Genomic DNA, 6,224 nt, shown 5'->3' with positions numbered 1-6,224 from the left:
GGGCCCGACCGACGCGCGCGGCTAACGGGCGCCAGGCGAGCGCCGTTAGCCGTTAGCGCGGCCTCCGTCCTGACAGGTGGGCCGGATCTGTCAGAAAGACGTTTAAAACGCTTGAATCGGTCATCAACGCGATGTGGTTGTTTTTTGTCACGAAATCAGCGCTAAACTGGAGTTTTTGGTCAGTTTTCAAAAAGTGGTAGTTCCGTGGGATGCTTACGTGAAATGTGGTAGTTTTTTGTCAATTACTCCCAAATCCAGGGCGTAGCCAACCATGAACTCAGCATCATTGAAGAAGACTGTACATGAACACCCTTGGACAAAAGATGTAGGAACACACACCCTTTGCACAGCTTCAAGGACAACACTAGATGGCTAGCAGAGGAGCAAGATGGCGGTCACCAACTCACCGATACACCATGCACATCTCCTTCCACCGTCTTCTCCATTACTAGCTAGCAGTGCGTTGTGTAAGGATGGTAGTGCCAGCCAGACGCGACTAGGATGGATGCCCACACCAACTCCCCACCAGATTCCTATAGTAGCTATCCTAGTGGATATTCTAGTTTCTCACTTGCATTAAATTCAGATTCATTTTAATTACTTTTTGTAAAGACTTCCGCCGACGTGTTGAAATAAGTTTGAGCGTTCTATACTCCAGACGTTAAACCGTCCATACACACACCCACACCCACACCCAGTAAGCACTCCATCAGATTGTTCCCAAGTTAGGTGGTTGCAAAACTTCTTTGTTACGAGATTTCAAGTTTTTAGATCTTTGGGTCAACATCAACCCATCTTCGCACATGACATATGGACTTATAAAACAAAAAATTAACATTATTATTGATTAAGTGTGCATCTTTAAAGAGCATGATTTTACTTGGTCACGGGGAAATTTTGGCCATTCCAGTTTTGACAAAATAAACACCTGGGATTTAGCAAAAAGAGGATGAAAACTTAACTAAAATCATGGGTTTTGAGACAAAATTATTCAATTCACACATCTTACAACACATATGAGTTTACTAAATTAACCCTTTTTCTTTTGTTTCGAAGCCGCTAGCCTTTCACTGATTTTTTGAAGCGAAGCAATGGTAGGCTGAGGCCGGAGCCACACACAAGCCCCGTCGGCACCCCCTCCGGAACGCAGCCGCCCGACTAGTTTTGCATCATTGTTGATGAAGTTGTACCTGAACACGCCGGACCCAAATATGAAGTAGGCACACCCGCCTGCCACGCCTAGCTGCGTGGCATCAACCGCGAAGCTGGCGGTGGCAGGGGAACCAAGGAACAGGACACGGTCAGCCAAGCTTTGTCCATCTCTCGGGCTAATTTTTTTTAAATAATACATTTTTTATGAAATTACAGAAATAATACGCGAAAATTATTATTTTCAAAAATAATACACCGTCGGCCCGCTGCAGGCCGACTCGGCCTAATCGGCCCACAGCAGGCCGATCGGCTAGCAGCAGGCCGACTGCAGGCCCGGCTGGCACGCGGCGGCCTGTGGTTGGTCGGGCCACGTCGCGAGGGGGAGGTAGTGGGCTGTCGGCGTGGTGCGCCCCTGTCGGCCTACCGCCCGCCGATCGGCCAGCTACTGGCCGACAGGGTTCTGCCACCTGACGCTGGCCGGCCCGTGCCTTATCCTCCCCTTCCTCCCTTCTTCTTCTCCCCTTGCTCGTTTCTTCTGTGTTCTTCCCTTCTCCTCTCTCTACAGAAAAATGGCACCCATTTATACACCTAAATGAGCAAGATTTTCGCGATTTTGGCACCGTGAATGGGTTCAACTCATTTAGGGCAGCCAAAAGAGGTGTCGATCTACTGATGGGGTAGCTCGTGGTGGTCGTGGTGAGCATTTTGGTGGAGGTGGTGGTGCTGAAGTTGAGGCAGTGTGGTGGTGGTGAAGTTGGGGCAGTGTGGTGGAGGTGAAGCTGTTGTTCGTCGTTCTTCATTGGAGCCAGAGCACCGGCAGTTTTTCGTTCGTCGTTCGTCGTTCGTCGTTCGTCGTTCGCACGCACGCTTCAAGGGTATATTTCAGCCCACATTTTATTTTTCGTAGGTGCTCCGGTAGTATACGTAAATATTGTTATTTGCCCCGGTAGTTATACGTAAATATTTGTGTGCGATTATTGTTATTTGCCCCGGTAGTATACGTAAATATTGTTATTTGCCCCGGTAGTATACGTAAATATTCTTCGTTCGCACGCACCCTTCGTTCGATGTGAAATTAAATTTGTGTGCGATTATAGTTATTTGCCCCGGTAGTATACGTAAATATTTGTAGTTGCTACAGCAAATATTCGTAATATAGTTGTAGGTGTGTGAATTGTATTAGTTGTTAGTGGGGATAATAAGTTGTTGCTTAATACTTGACACGTACACAGGTGTGTGATAAGAAGTTGGAAACATGAATAAAAAGTTCGAAAGAAGAGACAAGTTTTTTTTAAAGAGTTCGGGTCGGCATGTGCATAGCATGTCAGTGTGATGGAAATTTAACAAGCAAACAAAAAATGAGAAAAGTACAACTACATGTTAAAAAACGTTTCAGTCCGTATCCGATGCCAATTTGAAGCGGATTACACGCTAACCTTTATTCTGCGTATTTTCAAAAGTCCATTAACTAAAGTACGTCTCAATGCCACACTGTTTTTTTTAAACTGCCACGCTGTAGTTTAACGCATTACAAGCAATAGCACCCCGCTAATGCCTCAACGTGGGCCTACTAACAAAAAAACTTTGGATACAAACTTTTTTGCAAGGAAGAATTTTACATGATCGTAGAAAAAAGACGCATGCCTTTTTCTAAATTATTCTTAAAATAGATTAAAATAAAAAATACATCAACATGGGCCATATAATTCAAATAAACTGAATTATCATATTTGTCGGTTATATTATTATTATTATTTGAGGCCTATTTATTATTAGTAAACATGGGCCTATTTATTATATTATTATTAAAACAAGAGTCAAGCAACTCATCATAATCGTCCACATAGATTAAATTATATTGATCGTGAAATTTACTATGGTCCTGGTAATATATAGACATGTCTAATACTTGTATTTCGTTGTTGAAAAAAAATAGGTGAGTCGAGATGTCCGATGTAGTGAAGTTGAGATTTTACTATGGTCCTGGTACTGTCCAAACAAATGAGTTGGGAGCAGATCTGAGTGAATTTACTCACATAGAGGTGGCAATGAGCGCACCACAAACATGGTCTGTTAGTCAGTTGAAAGAATGGATTGCGGCAAGTTTAGGTCTTGATACTGAAACACACACCGTCGGTGATCATGCGTTGTGGACACGGTCAAGTTCAAAAATTTACTTTTATTTGAGGCCAATAGAGGGAGACTCCGATTGGGTGCGGTGGTTACAAGGTTGTGAACGAAGGGGATGCAATCCTGTTGCTTTAGTGCTTCCCGTCGTGAAGGAGGTCACTGCACATGAAGGCGAGGGTGGCTACGAAGGACAGAGCAGTCAGGTAGAAGGAGGAAATGCTTATGGTTACGAACAAGGACAGAGCAGTCAGGTAGAAGGAGGAAATGCTTATGGTTATGAACCAGGGAAGAGTAGTCAGGTAGAAGGAGGAAATGCCGATGGTGATTACAATGGCGAGGTGGACGCTGACGAGGTAGATGGGCACATGCAGAACCAGATGGAAAAAGAAGACACCGATGTTGAAAGGGGTCATGCCGATGATTCTGACGAGTCAGATGAAGAAGAAAATGTAGAGGAGGTCCTGAATCCTGCATGGTGGAATCATGACTTATCATCTGCAATGACCGTGAATGATGGACGTGATTCAGCCTGGCAATATCACCAGAACAATATTGCGACGGGTGCTATGTATCCGAACAAGCAAGCCCTGAAGGATGCAATAATTAATTGGGCAATGTCCACGCAAAGGGTTTTCACAGCTCAGGTGTCCAGTCAGAAATTCCTGACAATGGTATGCAAGAACGCAGATTGTCCCGCCAGGGTGCACGGCTTTCTCCCTAAGTATGGCACAAGTTGGGTGATAAGTGACTTAGTTAATCACACTTGTCTTATTCCATGCGTCCCTCAAGATCATGCCAACTTTTCATCCACGCTTATTGCTCGATTGTTTTACGATGAGATAGTGCAGGGCAAAGCTATGGAAGTGAAGGCAGTCCAGACAAAAGTCTTCGCCAGGTTGAAGTAAAGAATTTCTTATGGCAAGGCTTGGAGGGCTAAGCATGCAGCGCTTGAGAGGAGATTTGGTTCTTATATTGATGCATATGACTTTGTTGTCCACCTCCTCCACACCCTGCAGCAGCGGAATCCAGGCACCTATATCGATATCCAAGACATGTTCATGCCAGAGTTCCCAACTGTGAGGGTGTTGCATCGTCTCTTCTTCTCTTTCCGTGTATGCATCGAAGCTTTCAGGCATTGCCGACCGGTGATATGTGTTGACGGTACTTTTCTCACAGGCAAGTACAAGGGTCAGATCCTGACAGCCATAGGTCAAGACGGCCAAAATCAAGTCGTCCCACTGGCATTTGCTTTTGTGGAGAGTGAGAACATTGAAAGTTGGACATGGTTCTTCAGGCAGTTGAAAATATCAGTTGTGAAGGAGAAGCCCAATGTGTGCATCCTTCATGACAGGCATGCAGGTATACTCAGTGCGATAAGGACACTGACAAACCCAGGCCCTGAGGAACAAGTTCCATGGCAGGACTTGCAGAGCCGTTGGTGCATGCGCCATCTCGGGGCTAATTTCTTCTCGCAGTTTAGAAATAAGAACCTGATGAATCTGTTCAAAAAACTCTGCAAGCAGAACCAGTTATGGAAGTACAATTTGATACGCGACAGACTTAATGTGTGCACGCAGAGACACGTGAGGGACAGGAAAGCTGCAAGAGATGCAGCGGTGAGGGCACATGTTGAAGCAGTAGCTGCACAGTTGGCAAAAGGAACAGCGGCCGTGGAGGAGGAGCCTGTTGGGCTATGTGACCTGCCAGGCTTTGACCCACCTGGTACTAGGAGAAGGCTCGGGAGGTCGATTAAAACCTTCGAGCAGTGGATAGAGCATGAGCCTCTGGAGAGGTGGTCTTTGCTACATGACACACATGGAGCAAGGTACGGTGTCATGACAACGAACCTCGCGGAAACATACAACTTTGTCCTCAGAGGAAACCGGGCATTGCCACTTACAGCCATCGTTGAGGGTATTTTCTATGGCACGGTCAAGTATTTCAGAGACAGACGTCAAATAGCAGAGCAGCATATCTTGAACAACCCAAATACACGATACTGTGAAAGAGTCACGAAGTACATGGACAACAAGATGCAAAAAGCTAGGTCACACACTGTAGTCGCCATCGGTAATCAAGAAAGAAGGTTTGAGGTCCGCTTAGCCAACAACAAATTCGGATGTGCAAATGAGTTGAGGACGCATGAGGTGAAAATTGGCAATGAAGCCTGGCCAACGTGTCAGTGCACATGCAATAAACCGCAATTGCTTCACCTACCTTGCTCACATGTACTTGCTGCTTGCGGGCAGCTTGGAATGGACGCAATATCGTTTGTGTCTCCATATTTTCTGAAAGAGGCTGTCCTCAATACCTGGACAGGTGAGCTGATGGGTTTTCGATCAATGGGTAATTTCAACAGCGTCAACCCCGCCGAAAGGCGTTACATTCCAAACCCAGAGCATATGCGTACAAGTAGAAGCAGACGGCAGTGTCAGCGCATCCAAAATGATATGGATGAATCTGAAGCAGGAGGTCCGACTAGGCAATGCATTCTATGCAATGAATTTGGCCATAGGGACACTAATTGTCCCACTTTCGTCACTGGGTGTGGACGAGGCAACCGGGGAAGAAGAGGAGGTAGAGGCAGTAGAGGAGTAAGGGCGAGAGGAAGAAGCTAAGCTAGTACTAGTTTGTTCTGAATTTGTATTAAGTGTGGTGTGGGACTATGTTCTGAATTTGTATTAAGTGTGGCACTATGTTCTGAATTTTTATTAAGTGTGGCACTATGTTCTGAATTTGTAATAAGTGTGACACTATGTTCTGAATTTTTATTAAGTGTGGCACTATGTTCTGAATTTTTATTAAGTGTGGCACTATGTTCTGAATTTTTATTAAGTGTGCCACTATGTTCTGAATTTTGTATGTGCAGGAATGTCGGGATTGTGGTTGCTGAATGGGGACATTGATAGGGGTCATCGTGCTACGATATGGTATGAGCGCAA

The sequence above is a fragment of the Triticum aestivum genome, chromosome 5D, assembly GCF_018294505.1.
Source record: "Triticum aestivum cultivar Chinese Spring chromosome 5D, IWGSC CS RefSeq v2.1, whole genome shotgun sequence".
Taxonomy (NCBI): domain Eukaryota; kingdom Viridiplantae; phylum Streptophyta; class Magnoliopsida; order Poales; family Poaceae; genus Triticum; species Triticum aestivum.
The sequence above is the reverse complement of the archived record's forward strand: the minus strand, read 5'-3'. Positions refer to the sequence as shown.